The sequence below is a fragment of the Pararge aegeria genome, chromosome 22, assembly GCF_905163445.1.
Source record: "Pararge aegeria chromosome 22, ilParAegt1.1, whole genome shotgun sequence".
Classification (NCBI taxonomy): Eukaryota; Metazoa; Arthropoda; class Insecta; order Lepidoptera; family Nymphalidae; genus Pararge; species Pararge aegeria.
The window spans coordinates 1,189,084-1,216,472 of NC_053201.1; the positions used below are offsets into that span (position 1 = coordinate 1,189,084).

A 27,389-nucleotide genomic window follows, 5' to 3' on the forward strand; every position below is an offset into this window, starting at 1 on the left:
GCTCAACTGGGAAAAGTTCGACGTAAAGCGGATAGCTTACGTGGCGAAAATGGCCCAGTGAGAAGAAGAGAGGTAACTAACAAACCGACACACTTTCGCATTTTTTATATTAAGAACTATATGATACTCCAAAAAAAAAAATCTTCAATGTCTACAATTTAACCCGTTACAGTTGTAGTATAAGTATAGATAAAGATGGATCGCAGTAAAGTGGATGTTTCTACAAGTCGGGGTACCTAATTGCCGTGGAAATACCGTCGTATTATAATATCTTATCTCCGAAATAAATGTACCTTACAATTAAACAAGCAACATCTGTACATTTCATCTCGGAAATTATGGAGTACAGTTAGTCATGCTATTTTCTACACAGCCGTACAAAGAACTCTGTGCTCAAATTAACGTGGGCAGTACTAACGTAACTTGGGTATTTGTTTACGTGCAGCCGAGGTTTGCTCGACCTATTTTTGCCAATGAATGAATAACATGTGTTTTTTGTGAAAAACAAGAATGAATTCTGTAAATATTTGGATGAAGGAATGAAATGGAATAATTTAGGTAAACGGATAACATCTGGCTGTCAGCAGTATTTCAATGAACTTGAAGGATACGATTTGTTTTGGTAGTTTAACCAAATTTTCAAAAAAATAAGGCAAAGGAAAATACAATTTATCCTTCCCAAGATGGAAATCTATGGAAGTGGTGATAGCCTTGTGGGTAGGACTTCGACTTGACTTTAGGGGGGGCGAGTTCGAATCCCAGCACGCCCCTCTAACTTTTCTTAGTTATGTATATAGGTATGATTGGTTCATACGCTTTTGAGACGTTGAACTCTCAGGTATGCTGGTTACTTTCACCCTTAAAGCAAATTATTTTTTGATTCAAAACGCACATACCTCCGAAATGATACACAGGCGGGCGGGGATCGACCTCGGTCTCCCAAAAAGGGATGCTGAAGTCTCACCTAATAGGCTATCACCGTTTTAAAAAATAAATAAATAGAGAAATCATTGTAATGGCTTCATCAAATAATGCGCCTGGAATCATTTTTAACATTAGCAACAAATAATAACTTTTAGTGCATATTAGGTTTACTAAGTTATTTTAGCTGTTGCATGCATAATTTGTCTTTAATCGCAGTTAGAGTTTAGGATGGTAATTCACGTTCATTAGTTGACCATAGAAACCCTTCCTTACTTAGAACCACCATAGATCGTAGAACTCCCAATAGAATTTCTATATTCTATGGACTCACCATTAAAAAACTCAAAATAGATGTAAAAAGCATTAAACTTTCGCAACAATTTTCCATACAAGGTATAAAAGATCCATTCAATAGTGTCATTACGATTAAACCTCTTTTGTTTAGAGATCATTACTGAACTTCTCACTTCCTTATCAAATGTCAAATAAGGTTTTATCGACATAGATAATCCTACCTTTCGTCTGTAAGTCTATCAAGATTCAAGATTGCCTCGACCGGGCGTCGAACGTGGAATCTTTAATGCTCACGTCGCTGGAATAACGATGGGAAGTGTTGGTGGCGATTTATGACCCTTTTGTATAATAGAAATGATTTTAATTTGCTCTTCTTAGCAAAGGTTGGTTCACCATTGGTTTTGCTAAAGAAATAAAACATTGATATCGTTTCTTACTTTGTAAAATTAAAATAGCAAAAAAAAAAGGTAGTTAAATATAAATTAAACGGATCACTATTTCAATTTCCAGCATTACTTGTACAAAGTACATCTGTTATTGGTAACCGATGCTAATCTTGTATAATATCATCGCGACTGTCACGTTTCTGCAATTCGAACGATGATCGAGTTTAAATCAGAGCCAATAACTCATAAATTGGTAACGATGTCGTATGTACAAGCGGCGTCCGATTTACATCGTCTTAGTCAATTATGAAAATTAAGCTTAATTTGCTATACCAATTGCAAGGGAGGAGCTGAGGATCTGTTTGGCGTGGAGTAAACGGATTGAAGTAATTATAAATTACATCTTACAGATTCTGCTGCTGTTCGCGGAGTATAGCAAATTAAGCTTTATTTTCATAATATATTATGGATTTCCGCAAAGTAACGCCTGCTTCTATCCAATATCATCTTTGTCTATTGACAGTCCGATGCTGTGAGCTTGCCCCCAATCTCATAGGTGTTGGGAGTTTAGAGGTTAAACCACGCTGCTCCTATTTGGATGTGCAGTGCAGGCTTATAACTGGGGAATATCATAACTGGGCCAATGGCTAACACTCACTCTCGGAGGACAAGTAAGAAAACTAAAAAGAAACATGCGGTTTTGTCAAGCGTTTTAGCAAAAGCCTTTTTATTATTGTATCGAACTTGGCATTATCAGCATCAACACCTTTATGGGTCACTACATGCCATGGATCTAATCTCAGAATGAGAAGGGTTTAGGCCGAAATTTACCACGCTGGCCAAGTGCGGATTGGTAGACTTCACACGCCTTGGAGAAATATATGGAGGACTCTTCACAGGTATGTAGGATTCCTCACGATGCTTTTCTTTCACCGTTTAAGGCAAAGATATTTGAATTCCTTAAATTAATGAAGTATATATTACACATATCTCTAATATACTCTGTATAGCTCTAGATTAGAGCTGAGTAAGTCCAAAGTCTGGTTATGCAGTTAGTTCTATATTTACACATTGTATTTTGCGCCGCCTGTACAAAGCCTTAGGAATTACCAAGAGTATTCAAATCTGTGCCTATTTAACGGAGATTACAGTACAGTTAGGCGTTCGTGACACACTTGTGTTTTAAACAGTAATAAACGATATGTAACGCATAAAGATCAGATGAAGACGTAAAATTTTTAGTGTAGGTACTTACTTTATTTAATATAGCGTTGTTGCGGAGTTTATGTATGGAACAGTGGTATTAAAATGTGCCTTGCGGGACACCGAACGGGGCTTTGAACATCAAGGTGGGTAAGAGTCGGGTAAGTTCGCTTCCAAACGGGCCCTGATCTGAGAAGCATACGTCCAAACCAACCGGTATACTTTTTGTTACTAATAATCTACTTACTGCTTTTTTGTGTGCAATTAAGTGTTTTTGATTGATTGAGTCTTAATCAAGTAAAACTAGTTAAAGGCTAATTAATCAACCTTAGGATTAAAAGGCGATACTATATCATAATTTTTTTTTTTGTTCCCAATTAAATTAATCCATATAATAACATCGATTCAAATTTTCGACATGTCATTTCTAATGTTTATTTTTTTGCTTTTTAAGCCCCGACACTGGAACCACGGGTTGTTATAAGTTCGACGTGTCTGTGTGTGTCTGTCTGTGACATGACTGACAGGCTGTTTGGGGCTTAGCTATGTTTGCTATGTTTGCACTCCGATGCCAAGAAATGGCGCATTACATTTTTTTCCCAACTCTCTCAATATGTGAGAAGTTAAATCAAAGTTGAAGTCAAGTAAAAGGGCTGGACTTTACGCCATATTGTGAGTCGGGGGTTTCTTAATTTTTGAATGTATATGTTATAAATACAACTTTTTGTACTGCAACGACAAAGTATACGTAAGGAATTAATTATAAATTCTTGTTCACACGTTTTCAATTTTTGACTACAACTACAACTTAAGATGAGTATTTCCTTTTAAACTGGTCTAAATACATGACAACTCAGGGTAATATGTCAACATGACTGACCCATTTGAATGCAGCATTTAAACCTCAGAATAATGAATGAAAATCATTGCGTCGATATTTGCGATTCTAAAGGAGTAGGTACAGCTGCAAGGTCGTGGAGTTACTATTATACATTAAATAAGGAGGCAAAGAATCATTTATTCATCGTATCCTTACACACAGGTTGATGTTTCTGTTCATGACAACATATTAAAGGTTCTTGAGTCTTTTGATACGAGTATTTCCTTTTAGAGAACTAGCCTTATTTATACAAGTAACAACGAAACGACAACACGGGGTAATCTGTCAACATCATTGCGCAGTTTGTAAGCAGCATTTAGACAACAATCGGACAAGCGACGCTGCACTAATGTGCGACATTATAAAGTATAGGTACAACTGCAAGAACGTGGAGTTGGGACTTACCATAACACATTAACTAGGAAGGTAAGGAATTCATTAGTCTTAGTGGAAATTTTGTTGAATTTTCTAAGTTTGAGTACGAATTCAGTAAATTTAAGAAAACTATCTTTATTCATACATTAAAGTGACAGTTCAGGGTAATGTGTCAACTACACTGCGCATTTTGAATACATTTAAACGACAGCAGGGCTAGCACAGGCAGGAGGCAATTAATGTGTCCACTCGCTGAAGCACGGGAACATGGAATTGAAGAAGACCCCCGTTTATTATTTGGGTATTATTTCCACTTCTGCGGCAAGGCTCTGAGAGTTGATCAAGCTGTGAGAGAAGATAAATTTTTATCCTTTCCACGGGGAGATAATTGTCTCCTGCCCATGCTAGCCTTTCTGGGATGTAATGAATTCGTTTCTCTTCGTGGATATTGTGTGTTTTTTTAAAATACGAGTATTTCCTTCCAGAGAATAGCCTTTTTTTACAAGTAACAGCTAAACTACAGCAATCTGTCAACAACATTGCGTAGTTTGAATGCAGCATTTAAACGACAATCGGACGAGAGCGGGGCTGCGGTAATGTGCGCCATTTTAAAGGAGCTGGAAGGCCCTGAGAGTGAAAAGTTGCCGCCTCGCCATAACGCTTTCCATCATCTGTGGTTTAAACAATAGTTTTTAACACCGATAATTTATTGGGAACTCTCGGCTTCCGGCGAGATACCCATGTTATTAAACTTTCACTGAAAAACATAAGTTTTTTTATAATCTAGATAATCTGCTAGCGCCTTACAGTTTGTACGCTGTTGATAACAAAGATGGCGGAAAAGTTGAAGAAAAGAAGCGAGGACAGCGTCGATTCTGTTAAACTAAGTAGTTAAAGTAGCAATTTATAGCCTGTGATAAACCCTAATTCCTCCTTGAAGTGAAATGTTATTTAAATACAACTCTACTGCTGGCTTAAGATGTCTCCCAAGGGGAGGATTCGCTCATAATTAACACGCTGGGCAGAAGGGTTTCTGATCACAGTAGATGGTAGTAGTACCAAAGAGAATGCTTCTGCTGACTCTCCGTTGTTTCCTTAGTCGCATCATGGGAAGAAGAATCTCGGTGACATCTGTATACTGATCTGCTGTCACCACACTGCGAGGTTAATTATTGAGATTGAATAGCAATCAGCCACTCATTCACACAAATTTCTAACAGCACACAAACTGTTTCGGGGGAATTTTTCTGATTTTCCAATAATCGGAGTAAAGCGTAAAAGTATATTAGCATTTGTGTTTTTGTTACCTAACTGACACACTTCCGTCGGAATAGGTTCAGTCTTTTCAGAGGTGTTAAATCTATTCAAATAACTTTTAAACCGATTACCGTTATTGGATTTGTCTGGGTAAGTAGATACATCATTTACTTTCTGAGTGACTGACTGCTTTCTGAGACCAAGGCCGTGGGTTCGATTCTCACAACTGGAAAATGTTTGTGTGATTAACATGATTGTTTTTCATTGTCTGGGTGTTTATCTGTATATTATAAGTATTTATGTGTATCATATTCATAAAAAAATTCATCAGCTATCTTAGTATCCATAACACAAGGTACACTTACTTTGGGACTAGATGGCGATGTGCGTATATTTATTTTATTTTATTATTCATGATTCACCTGTACCAAACCTTAGCCTATCCAGATTTTAGCTAAGCAGGCGTAATAAATAGCTGTGGAACAACAAGCTGTGAGTCCGTCCTGTCGCGGAGTAAACACGCCGTGCTTGATGTTGACACGTCTTTAATCCTTGATCTTGTAAACACACTGCCTTAAGGCCCCGTATGCACTATGACTTATGGACGGGGAATTCCCTGTTGCAAACAGATTTCTATAGTTCTTAATGTTCGACGATATTGTGGAGTCAGGGATTTGAGCAGTCAAGTTTTGCTTAGTCAAAGTCAAGAGTTGTCAGGCTATAACTATGCTTCGTTTTATCTGTAACAAGCCCGGGGCCAGACATAGGTGACTCTTTAGACCTTAGAGTCGTTTTCATATTTTTTCAGTTTTTTTTGAAACACTGTTGAAATGACAGATGAAAATTAAACAAATTTGTTCACTATATCAAGCGTTGCCACGTTTAAAGGGGTCGACTTCTTCCACCACCTCTAGCCACCAACTCAAATATTGGAAAATTGAATTTAATATTTAACATTATTTTAATAGCTTGATTTTTTCCCGTTCTGTATTACATGTCCATCGTCGATTCCATATTGGTCTATTATCACAATAAACTATTTGTCTTTACTTTAAACTTAGTTACTCTATATATAAACTTAAGTAACTCTTATTTACTTATCCAACTTATTCCTATGTGACATTACCAATCCAATCATTAAATTAATATAGCCATTACATATATGAACAAATTAGAGTAAGTTATACCTTTCTTCTGAAGATAAAGAATAAATAAATAAATATACTTCGACAATTCACACATCTCCATCTAGCCCCAAAGTAAGCGTAGCTTGTGTTATAGGTACTTAGATGACTGAGGAATATTGTTATGAATAATATACATAAATACTTATAATATACATATAAACACCCCGACACTGTCAAATTTTCATGTTTATCACACAAGCATTTTCCAGTAGTGGGAATCGAACCCACGGCCTTGGACTCAGAAAGCAGGGTCGCTGCCCAAAGCGCCAATCGGCCGTCAAAAGAAGCCGAGACTTTTATTGTGAACAAGGCCTTAGATCGCATCTCAGCTGGGACATTACCCATTTTATCTCTACGACCATAATGTTGTTATATTTAGAAGCCTTCTGCACTCAGTTAAGAGCCTCTTCGTATGATTTATAGCGTTGAATGAGTCCAGTTTATGTCCTAAATAAAGTGAAGTGACCTTATCCTAGACACTATTAAACTAATTAGTAGTATCTTTACGAGATATACCTTTTATTAAAATACTAGCTTTGCCCTTGGCTTGTTAATTTCGCCACAGACACGATAGTAACATTACTGACTCTAAAAGGAGTATGTAATTCCCTGCAAGGCACGGTTCTCCTCTCATATTTAGAAGTATTTAGGCGGTAAACTAACACGCTGGCCATTATGTAGAACTCTCAGGCAGTAGGTTTTCTCACGATGTTTTCTTTCACCGTTAAAGCAACTAATATATTAATTGCTGCAACTAAAAACGTACATAACTCCGAAAAGTTATGCGTGGATCGAACTAGATCTTCTCTAAAGGAAATAATAATAATAATGATATATCTTTATTGCCAGTTTGTAAGTATACAAGGTGTTGTATAGTCAATTTAAATTGTGCAATATTACAATCAGCTACAAAATGGGATACAATGGTTTACATTAAATTTTACCACAATAAACAATATTTTTTGTCCAATTTATTACATGGTATAGTCTAGTAATTCAATTTTAATGTCATTATTACCAAATTATACATCTCAGCGGTAAGGGGAGGCCCTAGCCACTGAGCTACCAACACTTTAAGTTGCTTTTGTAGTTAAAAACGCACATAACTCCGAAAAGTTAGTGATGCGTGCCGGGGATCAAACAAGATCCTCTCTAAAGGGAAGCGGAGGCCCTAAACACTGAGCTACCAGAAGTTCAAGTGAGCGAGTCGCAGTTGTGGTCAGTAATAATTATAAATTTCACTGGAGCTCTGTGGAAGTGTGACGAGTGACGAGGGGCCTGACGTCGACTAGAGTTACCGTTCCCATAACGGTTCGGGCGGCGCACGGTAGCGTATGGACCATAATTAGTGGAATTATTCGCTGCTCGATAATTTTCGAGGCTACCGAGTCTATTTCAACCTAGCTAACTTCTGGCTATTGTGCCTTTACATTCTTTAAGGAAAGGTCTTACAAATAAACGTAAAATGTAAAAATGCGCGCCTCAGTAACTTCAAACAGTTTGTTGGCAAGTTTTATAGAACGAATTTATTATGAAAATTAAGCTTAATTTGTTATACTGCGCGAAAAGCAGGAGAATCTTCGTCAATTTACCCTCTACGCACGTTTCGCTACGAAACCGGAGCATCTTCAAATGTTGACTTTACAATGAATAATTGTAAACCGGAGCATCCTCAGGAGATTTTTAACTTTACAATGAATAATTTTAAGCAAATTAAGCTTAATTACTATATATATATATATATATATATATATATATATATATATATATATATATATATATATATTATATATATTCATATGTATGTATATATTATAATTATATGTATTTAACTTAATTGTATCACTGGTTGCACTATCCCGTTTTCCCTAACCTAATTCTCGACCATAAAGGGTTATCTGGAGGAGATCGCTTAAAGCTATAAGACCGCCTTTGCGCATCTTATATATATATATATATATATATATTTTTTTTTTATTGTTTTGTTATTTCTTGTTTTCGCTTTTAATTTGTGCAATAAAGACTTTATCTATCTATCTATCTTAATTTTCATAATATATCATGGATTTCCGCAAAGTAACGCCGCCTGCTTCTATCAAATAGAACGAATTTTGGCGCTCACAGTATCCTGGCTAGGATCTGCCGGGAGTACAATTAGCTTATCCAACTCGTGCCGAGATCCACTCATGTTCTCTTCAGCAATACAATAAAATTCTGCAGGAATATTTTACTACAGCTAGTTGATAATTGCCTCCTACATTTCTGTATTGTTTTAATTTAAGTTATTTTTTTGTTTCTGTTTTCAACTTCATTATACAGTAAGTTATATTGGTGGCTGTCCCGAAGCGTGGTATTAAATAATGAACTTCTTTTGTGGTCTATGGCTAAATGTTTAAATTCTGCTAATAAAATAGCAACCTGATATTGTGCTGACATGATGAGTCAATTTCGTAACAAGTGTTTCCTTCATTACTACAATAATATCATTGTAACATTGTGAACCCGCAATTGTGTATTTTTCAGATTTGCATGCCGGTTTGCTAGTAATTGGGTTTACACTACGACTTTATGTTTCTCAATTTTGTAGTTCTTAAGCTAGTTTCAGTGTATAATCTGTTGGTGAACCTAATAAATAAATAGAATAACGTCGAAGTGTTTTATCAGTTGTAAGGTGCTGTCAGTTGACGTTTGACATAGTACCTCATTAGTTATAAAGCAGTCAGTCCTGGTTAGTATCAGTTAATTTAGTTAAAAGTAGCGCCCACCAACCCGCATTGGAGCAGCATGGTGGGTGTATGCTCTAAAAAAAATGCTCTAAAATCGTCTATTGTATGATTCTTGATCTTGTATTGTATGGGTCGTTCATAGGCTGCGAATGATACTTATTCACTAGCCTGCTTCATTCGAATGAGTTTGACTGACGAGACCCGGGTCGAACCTAGCACCTCGTGATCTGCTAACGCTTACCTTTAACCCAACAAGGCAGTTATTAAAAGGATACAAACAAATAGTAAACTCGGACAAAGCCGCAGGGCACAGTTAGTGGGATATAAAAATGATCGGACGATGTGCAGTTAATTGATATAAATAACACCGCCAAGTCGCGTGGCATACTGCTACGGGCACGACCCAAATACCGCTCTAGCGGCGCGCAGCAAACGCCGGTACCAGGACAACATCACGTCGCAGCAGATCATTCTACCCGGCCACACTTTACATCGTTTCACGTCAGTGGACATTTAGCTTCTTTTGCATTAATCTGCATCAGATTTGTGTGTAAGTTTTGTATGTGTTATTATTCTTTTAATTTATACACGAACAATTACTCTTTGTATCTATTGTTCTCCTTTATGCCGTGCCATATAAAAGCGGCTGATCAGAATACAGCTGTCACACCCCCCGTCTTTCCGCGGTTGACATACGAGGCGACTCAGGGAATATAACGGAGAACGGGTAGCAGAGTCCACTACGATAACCAACCTGTCTTTCCAGAGTGGTGATTGCGGGCAAGCCATCCCATTGGAGAAGCCCATAACAGTCCACTGTTGGATTTAATGCAGCAGGCTAATGTAGGCTATTGATTGGCCAGCCAGCTCGTTCACGGCTTCTCACAGTTATTAATTAGAAAAAAAAATGTAAGTACAACCTACAAACAATGTATAATTTCGCCTTCGTGTAATATTCTTACCGCTAACCGTATCCACCACTAATGTTATTGATTAAAAAGCGTAAGCGCGTGTAAAAAGTTATTATAGAAATTCTTCATACTAAATACAACTCATAGGAACTGTGCATTTTTCCTGGGTTCGAAAATAGCCTTCTTAAGCAATCTCTACGTAAAAAAAATAATTCGATCCGCTGCTCTGTGATTTAAGGCAACGCGGGACAAAGCACTTTCGTATTTATAATAATATTAGTAAGTTTAGTTTAGTTATAACTGTAAACAAAGAAGTTGGGTGTTAAATAGATAAAGAAACGTAGTGCGTTACGTGAGCATTCCGCGTTAGATAATAAACCGACCGAAGACGTTTCTACGTGTAATCTAATTATGCACTAATAACAATGAAACTATTACAGAATTCTTAAGGGAATTACATAAATACTAACATTATTATACGAGTATTACGTTCTCCTTTTAGTTTCTTGGAAACAATTCTTATGACATATTCCGAGCATCATCCATAATCATAAACGTGACATTATTTATAAGAATACTACGAAATGAGAGAGAGAAGTCGCTTCATCCCAAACGTGTGATACGACGAAATTATGAGAAAAATCCTTATATCCTGAAATGTGTACCAGAAAACGAGGCACCGTAAGGATGCATCCGCACGTGATTGATATATAGACGCGAACGAAGCGCTTTGCATCTTCGTTTCTGATTTGCACCGCAAGGATCTGGAATGGCTTCTATTTTCCCCAGTACCTACAATATGAGTACCCTCAATCGAGAGTGAATCTTCTTCTTACCATCAGGTGAAATTGCAGTCAAGTGCTAGTCTATATACATTTAAAAAAGTCCCTACATAAAACGTGTGTTACGACAGAATCGGAGAGAGAAGTCTCTACATCCTTAACGTGTGCTACGACGAAATGAGATAGAAGTCCCTACATCCCGAACGTGTCTTAGAGCTTCGCTGCAAAAACAGTTTCCCCCAATAGAGCTGACCCGGCCTGCAATGTAGCACGTCACGCTACGTGGTCGTTCGCGACGGAATGCCGATTTTGTCACTAACGCGTGACGACGCGTCCAATGTCATTGTGCCAGTATGTGCGATATGGGAACGTCATATGACCCCCTTAGAACATAATGGTATTACAGAGATACGTGAGATAATTCTGGTGTAGAATAATGTAGAGTTGAATAAGTTTTTGCATGACACAAGTTACATAGTTTTTAATTAAAATCTGATCTCAAAGCTATCCCATCCTACTTCTCGATTCACTAACTTTTCCAATACGTGGTCAACTTGTCGTTTCCGTACAAAACGCATTATTTGATAACGAGAGTTGTCAACTCATCGCACATTTTGTATGGGCATAAAAGATGGCCACCGCTAAGCACATGTTGGAAAAGTTCGGGCAGCTTGTCATAATCACTAACTTATTTGAGTTGAAAGTGAAGCAGTACGGTGGGTCGACACTTTAATCTCTTGTTTACGATGGGAGGTCTATTCCCAGCATTGGGGGCCGTAATGATGATGGTGATGGCACAATTCTTGTAGTGTAATAATATTCTTTTAATCATAGTATCAAAATACGTGGACCTTGCTTACGAGATTACCGCTATGTGGAGTGTTGAGTTGACAGATAACTTCGATCATCGTTTGAGTCAATGGCCTTCTCGCGAACAGCTTCGACCGTCTTAAAATTTTTTTGCTTGGTTTTTGGATTAAGGGTCATATACTGTTCTTGAAACAGCGAGTATTGTCAGGAGGTTCATTACTCTGGAGCCCTGACCGCCGTTTGCTGCTGCTAGGTACTCAAAAGCCCCGCAAGCTGAGGAATGGTTTTTAATACAGTGCATAAATTTTTAAAAGTGATTTTTGTTTTTTTTTTTTTTTGAATAATTTACGCGATTGAACATTAAAAAAAAATCTATAAATGATAGATTATTTTGGTAATTATTCAGAGCTAATAAAGTTTCATTTGGCGCAGATATAAAAAAGTTTCAGATCGGTGGTCATGGTAGATCTTTATCAAGATAAACGAACGCACACCTCGAAAGTAGCATTCATTCACTTACCGTTTTGCACTAATCTCTTGGGCAGCTCATACCTGTAAAAAACATAGTATGGTTAATAACTACCAATAATACGTGAGAGAAAGTTATTTTTTATAGTCATAATTGTCGGACCATCGCCTATGGACCGAGCAACACTTCACAGGGCATGCAAGGATCACGTCCTGCAACATGCCGCCTTGTGTCCCTTAATTTGAGGCGTAGGTGTTTAGCTTCATGTGCCAGTAATTACACCGGCAACCAAGCCCTTCACGCCGGAATACAGCACTGCAACAATGCTGCTTAGCGGCCGAAATAAGCTTGACGATGGTACTTCCCCGGACGATCTCTGTCGAAAAAACCTCTACTACTTGGTACCTACTTAGTATCATCATATCATCCCAATACCAGCCCACCAAAGGGCACGGGTCTCTCCCCACAACGAGAAGGGGTTAAGGCCGTAAGTCGACCACGCTGGCCCAGTGCGAGTTGGTTAGTCAACACACCTTTGACAATATTATGGAGCAGCATGCAGGTTTCCTCGCGATGTTTTCCTTCACCGTTGAAGCAAGTTTAGTTTTTTTTTATGTTTATAGACGAACGCTTAAATGCAATCACATCTGATGGTAAGCGATGATGCAGCCTAAGGTGGAGCGCGCTTGCCTAGAAGATGCCTATTCACTCTTGATTTGAAGGTACCTACTCATATTTTAGTTACTTAAAACGCACATAACTTTGAAAAGTTAGAGGTGGAGAGCCTGGATGGGCTTCGAACTCGGCCTCCGGAAAGTGAAGTCGAGCTCCTCCCCACTGGGCTATCACCGCTTCTATTTTAGTTATATTACCATCAGAAATTTTATGCGAACGACGCGACGTACCTAATGGGAGTGAGAAATAGATTAGAACGGGGGATTTTACATTAATAACCGATGAGGTCAGAGGTCCGATGACTTACCTAATGACATTTATAGTAATTACCTGCGAGTCACGATATGACTAGCAGAAAATAAATAGCAACTAGCACAGTATTTTCAAAAATAGTTTGATTTTATTGAAAAAGGAGTATTTCCTGGGATAGGAAGTGAGATAAAGCCTATGATACTCTCTGCCCTTGAAACTAACGCTATGCCAAAAATCAACTTTATTGGTCGCTTAGTTAAGGCGTAGAAGGAGAGACAAACAAACACACTTTCGCATTTCTAATATTAGTAAGGTTTGACGGACCAACATGATCATAAATGGAAAACCATCGCCTAAAATCAGCAACACTTGCATTCAAGTAACACGCCCTGCAACGTGGCGCAATCCGTTCATCAACCTGAGGCGTAGGTGTTAAAATCACACAAGCAACCACGCCCTTCAGACACGGAACACAGCATTGCTGCTTGGCGGCAGAAATAAGAATGGCGGTAGTAACTCTGGATCCTCAAACCAAAAAAACTCTGGACCTCTCAAAAAAAAAACCGTTCATGTCATGTTTTTAACACTGCCATTTCTATTTATTAGCCGTCCACTGTGCCTTTAGACTAGAATAGGAAAAAAATATTGCAACAAAAAAAAAACCAAAAACAGAAGGCAATCAGTAGGTACTCAGTACTAAGGCTGTATCTAAAGTTGTTTCTCTGTGCACTATCACAGAGAAACCACTTTATTCCCACAAGGATATATTAAAGGTTCTTACGGAATGTTCGTTTGTCAGACGAAGCAAATGGTCCCATTGATTTGAAGTTGAAAATCATCGCCTACAAATGTTCCAACACTTTGCGGGGAATGCAAGGAACAACGCCTGCACGTGTCGCCCTGTCTCATCTTCATCAACCTGCATGGCTAGCATGGGCAGGAGACAATTATATCCCCGGGGAAAGGATAAAAATGTATCTTCTCCCACAGCTTTATCAACCCTCAGAGCATTGGCGTACAAGTGGAAATAATACCCAAATAATATACTCGTATGTGTAAAAATAAACGGGCGTAAAATTCTCCTATTCCATGTTCCCTGCTTTAGCGTTAATGTGCGCCAGTGCTCCGAGGGTTGATAAAGCGAGAAGGTAGGGAGAAGATAATTTTTTATCCTTTTCCGGGGGATATAATTGCCCACTTTAGCCGGGCTGGCTGTAATTTTACCTGCAACAACGCCCTGCAGACAGACACAGCTACTACTACTGAAACTTTAAAGTTTGGCGCGAGTCGCACTCAAGACGATGTACGGTGCCAGTGTAAGGCGAGACGCAATAGGAAATTAAAAAGCCTGTTATATTTTATTAACATTCCCGCTCAAATCGGATTCAGACGTAATCTTGTTATGTGCTCTACAGTGCGTCACTGTAGGTCACTGTGGGTCTTTCACCTTGAAACGATATTCTTTAGGTTGTAATACGACATACTGCCTTAGGCTGGCTATTATCGATAGAGCTACAGAAGCTTGAGTGATAGTCTAGCTAACTATGAATGAATGAATACACCTTTATTGTTAAGCAAATAAATAAGTAATCACAGAGAGATAAGCACGATAGAATAAGCGGTGACCTTATGGCTAACATAGTGATTCTCTTCCAAGCAACTATTTGGTTCAATAAATAAACATCACATTAGATTTAGATATATAAGTAAGATTATCAAATAAGATATGTTGAGTTTATTATCGAATGCTAAAGCGATCAATCATAATAACTATTTTCACCGATTTTCAATTTTAAATTCCGAGCGATATTTTAATACACATACGTTGATTTCTACCCAGTTTTTTGGCTGATTTGTTTATTATCAAGAGTAAGTACTCTGTCGATTTGGTAGAACTCAATTTTGATGAGCTTGGATTAAATAAAGAAAAACTGGTTCTACACATGTTCTACTTACTATGGTTTGTGCTTCTTTTAAGTCAAAATTAAAGCTTCTTTAAAGTGCTTCTTATAATTTTTGACAGAGGTACATTTATTTAATTTAATGTTTTTTCTCTTATTGATCATTTATAAAGTGTTTGCCCTTTTAAATTGGTTGAATGTAAGGCAACACAAATCTGTGTTAATGCAAAAGAAGTACATTCCAGCAAAAAAAAACATTAGAGATTGTATTACTAGCAAGCAAAAAATCGAGGGTGAGAGAATTCATTTTTTAAATTTTTATCACTATAACAGGTTCATTCGATTTAGGAGATAGTTCTCTTTTAATGCGAGTCTAGAATAAATCAAGATTATAGAAGTTGTAGTGCACATAATTCAGCAAAACGAAACATTTCCTGCCACGGCTCATTAGGACTCCGCTACGTTCCGTTCCGCTCATAAATCGAAATCAATGACATTGACGTATTCATGCCTCCCAACAACTCCATAGGCGCCCGTACAAGATCATAGGCCACTAAACTGTATCGCGAAACACTATTCCACTTTTTTCCTGTCTTATTGATTAGAGAGGCATCAATTTCATAATAGACAACTAGTGTTGTCGAAAATTATTAGATTATTAACGTCTTATCGATATAGTTAGTCCTTACTAATTGGATAAACACGAAAGAGTTTTTGTTTGTTTGATTGTCCTTTCTTTAGCCTTAACAAAGCTACCAATTAAATTTATTTTTAGGTAAAACAGGCTATTTTTTTATTCTAGAAAAACAAACGGTTCCCATGAGATTTGTATTAAATGCGCCAGAATACGGGCAATAACTACATTAAAAATATTTTATTTACGTTACCCGTTACGTGTATAGAATTGTAGCTGTATTAGCTACAATTTTATATACCTACGTTTTTTATACAAGCTAAGCCTAACTTTGTGGTCTAGTTCTGATAGTAAGCATGTTTCAGTACAGATTGACAGATTGAAAAGCCAAATAATCGTGGGCGATTGATTAGAGTTAAAAGAAATTAGTGTTGACAACATGCGTGTCACAAAAGCACGTTAAGCCGTCGGTCCGTGTATTTATCACGAACATAAACAAAATTTAAGCAAGAGTCGCAGTACGTTAGCTTAGCCCGCCGATAAGTATGTTACCATTACAGTAGGTATAAACTATAAAACCCTCACTTCTCTCGCAAGTCCTTTGACCAGCAGAAATTTATATTAATTATATAAATATCGATATAGCAAACAATAGTGTTAGCAGTGTTTTAAAGGACTACCTATCGATAAATCAACAATCGATATTTTAGCAACACTACCACCCACAAATGACTCTGTTAGCGTTGATGAATGAAGTCATAATTCTCAACCGCATTCCATCTTTATGCATGCCAATTTCAAGCCTTAACTTGATAAGTTATGGTCAGATCTCTCCGAGCGGTAGGTAAATGTGAATGCAATAACTTATGCAAAAAACATTCATTTCAGTAGTAACTCAGAAGATGGGATACATATTAATGTCTAGGTTTTTTTTCATTAAACATGTTTTACGAGCTCTTATCAGCAACCTAGGACGCGCGATCATCATCAATCATTTACATTTTATGTACTATTTGTCAATAAAAGTTAAGATGGACTACCCTCGAATACATAATTTAATTTTTTTTTATCCCAAGTACTTAGAGACAACTTTAGGAGCAATTTTGAAATTTAAAGTCTGACTGTTGCAAGCAAGCCAGAAGGATTTGATATCTTACAGATAACTATCTGTTACCCGAATTCATCATCCGCGTTTATTACGGTTTTTTTTCCTGGGACAAAAGTAGCCTATGTTACTATCCAACCTTTTCAAAAAATCAATGCCAAATATCAGTTGATTGGTTGTTTAGTTGATGGTAGGAAGGACAACCAAATAATACACACACACAAACACACAAGCACGTATTTATCTGTATCACCAGATAAAAACTGTTTAAACGATACTCAAACGTCCAATATTGTTCCTATTTATTTTTTATTGATATTCTTTGTACAGATATATATTAACTATCTGTATGCATAATGCATATATAATAGTATATATTTATATGCACCACCTATCTCTCGTCTTGAGCTTTGTTTTCCCATCGGTTGCTAGGAAGAGATCACTGTGTAGCGATAAGGCTGCCAAATTGTATACATCGTGAGAACTAGTTATTTATATTTTTCCCTGTATTTTTATGCGGTGTGCTTTAAAAGTGTACTTATTTATTCATTCAAACGTCGAAAATTACCTTAGAAACCATGTTTCAAAAGCCTCATCCAACATAACACATAAACGATGACCCTCAAGCCCTGGAAGTGGCACGGCGCAAAGTCCGCGAGTCCCACAAACAGGCAGATGCGTCGCGAATGCTGTTAGGCCAATTACGATGGCCCGCAAAAAGTTGCGCGGCTATGTATGCCAGTGGCTCTAATGAACGTGGACAGTATGGCCGACGCCGGTAGTATGTGGGTTTGTGCCTTTGAACGGGTAGATTGGGAAACTTTAGTCTCGTAAACTGCCATGTCTCACCGATTTAGTGAACAATAATTAACGCGGAGTATTCAAACATTTATTTAGCTTTAAACATATATAAATATTAAATCTATGAATTTCTTGACAGCGAAAAATAGGAGCGAACTAAACGTAACATTCAAGTCTATGTTGTACATGACACATGATTTCGAATAGTTATTATTACTTTTAATTAGTTCAGTTTTTTTTGCTTTATCATCCCAATAGTTAAATGCTAACAATGCAATGTCCTCTATAATTCGTAACATATGACAACAAATCACGTTTAGCAATTTTTAGGCCACGCCACTCACCCATGTCAAAAAATCACTGCGATGTACAAACGGGTTCGTGGTTGCAGTAAGTAGGTGGGTAGTAGTAGCAGGACGCTGCTGCCGATTTTGCCGTGTTATATCCTTAGTAGACTACTACTAAACATAAAAACTAACTAACTTATGAACTTTTGAGGCTTAAAAATCGCGTTCGAATTTCAAAAAGACACGCCCCAAGAAATTGAACGCGATTTGGCTAGCATTTAACTGTTCGACATCTAGCGAGCGTTAATCGTACGGCACAATAATAAAAAATGACTGTACGCACGCGCCACACTGGGTCAAGCTGCATAACGAATTGTGCTGCACGAACGACACACCGCCCTGGTTCCACGAAGAACGAGTGTGGTGACTCTCGACCGAAACCGACTTTAAAGCACATCATCGATAGAACATTGTCGCAAGGTCATCTAGTATCATACATTGTAAATACAACGTGTAAATGAAAACCGAAATAATACTAAATAGGCTTTCTAGATACACTATGTACTGTCTCTGAGACTTATCTTAGAAACCGAAACGCTAATAGTTTTACTAAAAGAAATGAGATACAGCCCTCACGTCACATGCAAAATTAAACGCTTAGTGTAGCGTAGGTACGTAGGTAAAATGCGCTTGTCAGTCTTTTATCTTCAATAGTGTTGTCATAAGTAAAAACTTCGAATGTTTGGAATTCGTTTGTATGGAACAACATGCTTCTTTTTATTTAATATTGTTTGTTACAGGGTGATTCCTTATGAAATATTCATATGCACACTTCAACAGTAGGTACCTACTACGGTACAGGTTACACGTTGTAAATAAAAGTATTTTTTTTTACGAACCTCTTAGTGGACCCAATTTGCGACATTGGTGACATTGGCGAAATACTGCTGATTTGTGCACACCAAAAAGCCAAGAAAACAAAGAAGAAGAGAATAAGACGTCAATGACGGAGTTTCTTTGATCGATCCACTTCAATTTCGACATCGAAAAGGTTATACGGAGAACGAGTGTGGGGCTTCTTTGTACACCATTGAAATAATTAATCCGTACTCTACATAATGTATTCCAGAGTGTTCTCTGGAACTTTTCGATTTCAATCCACTTTTTAAACCATCTCCGAGGCATCGAAAGTTACATCGCCTAGGTTATACGGAGAACTATCGCGCTTTTTTATCCCAGGAATGTAAAGTACATGTTTGCAAGGTCGCGTATTTATCGGAATTCTATATGACACATTTTGAAATATTCTCGGAAGCATGGGTTTAGTTCCACTGTCACCATTGAACCTAAATACTGCAATATAACGCAGTTGGTATTTCTTCTTCAAATGCGGAAACCCACAAAAGAAGGACAAATTATGTCACGTGTTCATGCAAAGAATTTTGCTGCTGCCTAAAATTGTACTTAAGCATAAAATAAATTTGTCTAAAAGCATAAATTTAAAAAAAAATGCCGATTATCCTTTTTTTTTCATAGGAGACCAAGCGAAAAGCACCCGTGGTCAATTGCTTTTAAGATGTTGAAATATGGGAACAAAAAGCATAGCACCGCAGAACCGTGATGCTGACAATGAAGTATCCAACAGAAAATCTAACTAAGTGATGCCTAAGCGTACAATGAACGCAATCCAATATAAAGAAGACGTGCACACGTTTCACAGTAGAGGCTTCTGCACAACGAATTGGATAACACGAAGAAAATGAAGTCTTGTTAACAAACATCAGAACTTTTAAAATGAGCAACGTGTTTTGTTAGGATTTGTCTCGGTATGTAAACTGTAAAACTTAGGCCCCACCAGTAAAATAATTTCCGACGGATCTTTCACTATTCAGAAGTATTTCAGCATAGACTCATCATTATTATATTGTACTATACGTATTGGTAGACTTCACACGCCCTTGAGAACTTAATGGAGAACTCTCTGGCATGCAGGTTTCCTTACCTTTGTTTTCATCACCTTTAAATCAAAAGATATTCATTTGCTTAAATTAAAAAAACTGAATAATGGGCTTCAGGTACTTATTTTGTTTTAGCACCACGGTCTAGCGTGTTTCATTGCAATTTGCGTATCTTAAAGGAATACCAATTGTTTCTTGCGAGAATTGTTGAGCAAATACGAAGTAATATCACCAAAAAAGGTGACCTAAATATTTCGCAGCAAAACGAATTTCCATTAATTTATATGACTGGCGCAACAACAGATTAACATTCCGGAGTAAATCGAGTTTGGCACGACACGGGTATATAGGTATAGTAAGGCCCTGATCCAATAACGAAAGCATTATAACAACGTTCATTAGCTGGCTTCAAGGAAAATAATAGAATAAAAAATACTGAGGAAAATCATGAAATGAAAACAATGGCAGATAATATACCCTTGAATGAGGTATCGCTTTAATAAAAAGGTGGAATTAATAAATGACGACTGAATCTCATTGATTCACAGTACACTTTGTATGAAATTTGCATGCTCGCAATCGTGGAGTAGTTTTGGAGTAGCAAAACAATGTAACGTCGGAGAAAAATGAACCTAATTTTACTTAATATAGAGGCGAGAATTCTATAATCCTGTTTTTTTTTGCGAAGAACGCTTGCTGTAGTGTGAATGAATTTCACCTATAAACAAGGTACACAAACTCTATTGTACTCTAATGTTCCAAAGCATTAGTTGAAACCTACCTTCGATGAAGATTGAGTAGCCTTCTAATCTTATACTACGGGTGCTGGATATATGGAAAATAATAAGTTTTAATGAATTTAAGAATTGGATTGAAAGGATTTGGCGTGGGTACAAATAAAGTTGAAGTAAGAATATTGAAGACATATTAAAACTTCCTTTTTAAGCCATAACGAAGAATAAGATAAAGTGTTTTCGGTTTATAGCAAATAAAGCTTAAAATCCATTATATATCACGACATTCTATAAAGTAACAGGTTTCTATTTATCAAAATTGGTAAGCTAGTCATCTGCTTCTAGTAGCAGTAGAGATTTTTGTAACATGAGCCTTGTGTCGTAAAAACACAATCCAAAACGTCTTCGAAACCACCACAGCGAGGCATAGTACCTAAGTTTATTAAAATTATTATTATTTAACAAAACTACTATCATATCATCTACGTTTCTTAGTCAGTGAGTAAGGCTCTTTACTGGCACTCGCAATCCGGGAGCAGTACCCTTAGTACCATATTTTTTCAACCGCAGTCGAGGATTCGCTTTCGAGTATCGAAATACATGTCAACAGATCTTATTTATATTGGACTAAGTACGTCTGCGTGGACTTCAGAATTGTTTTTCAAGCTTTGTGTTCGTTGTCAGTGTTTAATCCTACCACGGGAACTATTTGAGAGATCGGTATAGAAAGTACATGACCTTTTCCATAGCATAGGTGACATGCAAACCAAATTTCAAAGCTGTCTGCCCGCGGCTGAGCGCGTAAACAATTTTCAATTTTCCTTCGTGAACTGCTCAGAGTCAGTTCAGAATCGGGATAAAAAGTAGCCTATGTTCTTTTCCATGCTCAATGCTAAATGCATGCCACATTTCATACAAATCCGTTCAGCCTTTTTTGCGTGATTTAGTAACAAACATCCACACTCTCACATTTATAATATTAGTAGGATTATAGCACATATTTGTCTATAATTCTGTACCTAGAACTTTTGGCAGAACGTTTGTCAAAAAAAATCACAAAATACACGATTTGCGACTCTAAAACGAGTGACAGAATTTGTATAGAATTTGGATACGCGAAACTAATCCTCGATCGCGATCGGGCAATTCTTGTACTAAGGCTACAAATGATTGATTGAAGTGAACCGACTGGTTATCGAGAGTTATGTCGACACGCGACGCTCGAGTTTTCGTTAATAGAGATAATGATGGGCACCGTTATATTAGTAGATGCATGAATCAAAGGAATTCTAGTCTATAATTTTTTTTTATTCCAATGCAAATTATTCGATAGGAGCACGCGTTACTTGGTGGAATTCCATGATATATTATGAAAATTAAACTCAATTTGTTAAACTCCGCGGAAAGCAGTGTAATTTATAATTTCTTCAACTCTACGCACGATTTGATCTAACACCGGAGCATCTTGACAAACTTACTTAGAGTGCGAGGATCTGTTCGGTGTGGAGTATACAGCTTGAAAAAATTATAAATAACACCATTTAGATTCTACTGCTTTTCGAGGAGTATAGTAAATGAAGCTTAATTTTCAAGCAATGTTAGCGGTCCTAACCTGTTTGGGATATACCATAATCGGTTTCCTCGTTGCATCGCCTAGGTATTTTATGACCAAAACAAAGCTTTAAACCAAATGCTCTAGAATAAAATCTAAAAGAAAGTAGAGAAGTTGCTCACGACAGAAAATGCAAATATATCTATCACTATTTGTTAATGCAATTGCTTTCCAGAAATTTTAAGTACTTGTGTACAAATTAAATAAAAGTGGGTACAATCATAACAATTTCATTGTTTAGATTAGAAGCGATAAAGGTCAGGAAGGTTTTGTTTTTGCAATCTACTCCTTATGCGTATAGTAATTCGGTAAAACCTGTAACACGCCTGTGTGTGTAAAGCAATACAAAGTACACAAATTTTCATCATCAATAGCCGGGACCGGGAGGGTTTGGCTATATCACCAATGAGGTTGGGGATCGCAGTAGATGGTAGTAATAGCACTGAGGACGCTGCCCGTTCTCCGTTATATTCCCTAAATCACCTCGTACGACACCCGCTAGAAGAGAGGGGAGCCAAGTTTATCCACTTTAATTCACCAGAAAGTGAATGAAATCTTTGTTGGTATTTAACATCTGTAACGCATTAAATCAGTATGCTAGTGTATACGATCGTTTAGTTCCAAGTCTTAACATGAAGCTCCTCTCCGCTTAGATAATAATAGTACCCGTAAAAGGATCTGACCAGGCCATCTGACCATATGTCAGTGTTAATTAGCTAGCGTTTATACGTCCCACCTCACGATTCCTTAACACACATGCCAGGAATGTATATATGTGTATATCAGGTTAAAGAATGATTTATTTCCCTTAAAGAATAAGTTTACATTTTCACTTACAGAGGAATCATATTGATCTTATATTATTAGATTAGCAATTATATTAAACTTATTATTAGGTATACATATAAATTATTAAAAATCTACCCTCAGAAACGTCGATATCCGTATGTTGCAAAATGCGAAGTCGTTGCCATAGTGTAGTCATAAGCGGTATTACAACATTACAACTGAGACAGTATATATATATATATGTTCATGGGCGTTAAATTTTTCTATACCTGTGGCAGAAAATGTATGAACTCTCTTAAAAAATGTATGGCGGCTATATATATGATCCAGCTAGACAGACTCAAAAAAAATAACAGTTTTGGCTTCAGTATCAATTAAGGAGGGTTCTCTAACATATCATCGCAATCTGCCGAATCGTTCGATATTGATCTATTGAACTGAAAGAGTGACACGGTTTTGTGCTCTAAACTTCTTATCTTTCATCATTTCGGATGAACATTTCGCGCACTTATATTTTGGATAATCATCCAATCTAACATTTGATACTTTAGTTTATCTCAAGTAAATCAAAGACTTCGCAGTCAATTTCTTCAACAGAGCGTAATTGTGTTTGCAGTAATTTAATATTGGTGACCAACATGTTTACCAGTTTGTAAAATAAACAATATCGGTTACTCGTAACATTGCTCATTAACGGCCGACTATGGAATATTACTGGATCTAAAAGTATTTGGCACAAAACCTCAATCACGTTCATGAAACCCTGATCTTAATCTATTTTAAAATCAGGGTACATACAACAATACAGGGTGTATACCCTGTATCTGTTGGGCCAATTCTGTTGCATCATCATAATCATTATCGACTCATTACCGGCCAACAGGGGACGGGTCCCTTCTCTAAATGACAAGGGTTTAGGTGGCAGTCCACCACGCTGCCCACGTGCGCATTGGAAGACTTCACCAAATTATAGAGAACTCTCAGTTGTGCATGTTTCTTTGCGATGATTTCTTTCACCGTTAAATCTTTAATTGCATACTTTAATAGCGCACATAACTCTGTCAAGTTAGCGATGCGTGCTGGAGATCGAACTCGGTCCCATCTAAAGGCAGCCACTAAGCTATCAACGTTTTGTGTTATACATGAATCGCTAAATCAAACTAAACTTACTACAAGTCTAAAATAGTCTTACGGGAGACTATTTTTAGACTTATCTCAAAATAGTTTAGTAGTTTTGACGACCTATCTGGAGTAGCGGTGAGCGCTGGGAATTTAAGTAGAAGGAATCCCGGGTTCCATTTCCGGCAGGGGTAATTTGGGAATTTATAATTTCTGAATTTTCTCTGGTCTGGTCAGGTGGGAGGCTTTGGCCATGGCTAGTTGCCACCCTAACGACAAAGACGTGCCGCAAAGCGTAGTGTTCCGGAGCTACCGTCTTAGACTGCATTATCATTTACCACCAGGTGAGATTGCAGTCAAGGGCTAACTTGTAGTGGAAAAAAAAAAACAAAAACTTTGTGAAGAGGACTTCAATACTTTTAGAACTCTTTATTTACTATAGATAGACTATAGATACACTACTACTATAGATACACTACTATAGATGCACAAAACTATCTACTTAACTAGATGGGTATAAAGAGCGATAAATTTCAGAAATAATAAAGTCAAAATCATGCTATAAATCTTTTTGATATCAGCATAAAGGAATGAATAGGAAAGCAAATTCCTAGCCGATGAATATAATTTGCATCAAATTGACCAAGTTCAGTCAGGGTTATTGAATAGATGTATTTAAAGAAGTCCAAGTGATAAAATACATCAGTATGAATGGGTCGTCAGCCCACTTTTTAAGTAAGGTAATAACATTGGCATTTCATTATCAAGCCCGAAGTGCACGCAGCGGAGTGAAAAGGATTATTTCAGATTAATTCAAAGTAGATCTTTTTACTGTCACAGCTTTAATGCTGCTTTAAATTCGGAAGCTTTTAAAGGAATTTACGATTACCGAGAAAGAAATTTGAAGTGGAATTAATCGTGCTCTGAGGCGAAAAACTCGATCGATAATGAGGTAAAGTTGCGGTAGAGCAAATCGGTCGACTGCTTTAGTTGAGAAACATAGACCTGAGATGATTCCTATCTAGTTAATCCTCAACAGCTAACTGTTTTCTTAGTCAGCATTAATAATCATAAAAGTCAAAATCAATGTGATATATTTCTTTATTCAAATATAATGATTATGAGGTCCATTTTCGAGGCCAGAATTACATAAATATCGAGCCTTCATTCGTAAATTCTCTCCTCAGAAAGAGAAGGGTTTCGACCGTAGACCGTTTCACTCGCACGCCTTTGAGAACGCCACGAAGAACTCTTAGGCATGCAGATTACCTCACAACGTTTACCGATAAAACAAGTGATATTTAACTGCGTTAAAAGCACATAGCTGCGAAAAATTAGGGATGTTGCTCTGGAAGCGAACTCGATTCCCGGTCCGGTATTTTTAAAAACCCAAAATAAACTGCGACAAAGTAACTGGCCACAGCTAGGGAAGGCTAATTAAGATAATTATTGAGCTACAAGAAATCTCTATTCGGGTCTAATATCGGAGATATCGGCTCAAGATTGTTATCACTTTACCTGCAAAATCCTTGTGGAAATCTTGGTGGAAAAGCTTTATGGCTACCTTGGGCAGGACAGAGTTTATATGGGACCCGTTTACCCAAACTAAAAACCACCACCGCGGCATGACCCTCACGTCCCTTTAGTACACGTCCGGGGAACCCGTTACTAATACTTTCCAGACGTCTCCCAAACCGCCCCAACCGAGTGCCAGGGCTAACGCGATAAGGAGGAGAGGATCAGTACAGCTTGACCCCCAAAAACAGTAGGGAGACTCAGATAGTGACGGGAAGGTAGCCCAATAACTACCCGCCGCGTCCCAGGGTAATCCCATAAGCGATTTAGCGTTTTGTGTCAGTCGTTGTTGAGAAGCCAAACAATGTTCTTACGTTATAAATATAACTTGAGCGTCAAGACAACTGCAAAAGTGCAATTATTTGAAATGCAATTTAAAAGGACATGACATTGTATACTTTACATACTAGAAAACAAAGTAGCTCTCGCTGTTTGTAACTACGCTTAGAAGTACGCAACGGATTTTAAAGTTTTCAGCAATAGATAGTGTGATTCAGAAGGAGAGTTTATATGTTGTAAATGACTGTTATATTCGATAAAAATCCTTCCTTCTCTACGATAATTCAGAGATTTGTAATATGATGTCGTAACAAATATACTTTTGTGCTCTTACATTGCAAACGCAGGCTTTACCTTACGAGATAGATTAAAATAGTGTGCTCCACATCAGTAGCTATCTACGCGAAGCTGGGGCGTGTCGCTAATAGATAATATAATATAAGTTAAATATAAGTTAATTTCCTGATTAGTAAGTCATCATCATCAACTCATTACCGGCCCAATACAGAGCACGGGTCTCCTCTTACAATGAGAATGGGTTAAAGCCAGTCCACCACGCTGGCTCAGAGCGGATTGGTGGACTCCACACACCTTTCAGAACATTATGTAGAACTCTCAAGCATGATGTTTTGCTTTACCGTTTGAAGCAAGTAATATTTTAATTCTTAAAATGTACATAACTTTGAAAAGAGGTTCGAGCTGGGATTCGAACCCTGCCCCCCGAAAGTGAAGAGCTCCTACCCAAAAAGAGGTTTTTACTTAACAGAGATCTTGAATTTTTAGGTAGTTTACGGACCTTTTACCATTCCAGGAACAACTTTTCGCTCGCAACCAGTCAAGCCACTTCATATCACACTGATTCTACTAAATTAATCAGGCGAGTATTAATTAACATGATATCTTTTAGAGATCCTTTTAAATATGTTTTATATCATAACTTCTTAAAAATGCTTTCATAGCTTTGAAGGTGATGTCATAGAAATCTTAATAACAAGACACTACAAATGTTGTTTACGCGTCACCTTGTCGCCTCGTACGAACTTAGAGCACTTATATTTTATTTATTAGGACAGTGCGTAAGAACCCTCCCAACTTTAATTTTATGTTAAAGAATGTAGTTATCACCATCACCTAGCATTAATGGTAACCTGAGATTGTTTTCGTTGTTTACATAAAGAAAACATTTTTTAATTTGAATTTAAGTTTGCGACTTTATCGTAATTTTGTAACCAACACTGCCTCTTACGCTCTGAAAGAACTAAGTAGTGTAGGTTGTTGAGAAGTATGAATCCATCGTGTGCGCGTAGGCGGTCGCTATTTAAAGTGCTAAAGGGCATTTCTAGTGTCTTGTCATTTCTATGGGTTATAGTCTTTTTTTACCACCTCACTCGTGTGCAATAGTTATATCGGACTCTTACAGACTAAACCCGCTTTCGCACAGACCGGCCACCTAGCCAGCGTCCG

At 37.4% G+C, this 27,389-nt stretch overlaps 1 protein-coding gene across 2 annotated transcripts in view; it reads right to left on the reverse strand.

The window, feature by feature from the left end:
• LOC120633916 (LIM domain only protein 7) overlaps nucleotides 1–27,389 on the reverse strand; it is a 236,275-nt gene that overhangs the window by 161,290 nt on the left and 47,596 nt on the right. For both annotated transcript variants that reach the window (XM_039904319.1, XM_039904317.1), the window contains exon 2: nucleotides 12,256–12,287. The gene's annotated coding sequence lies outside the window, so the exon portion shown is untranslated. The remainder of the gene's footprint in view (nucleotides 1–12,255; nucleotides 12,288–27,389) is intronic.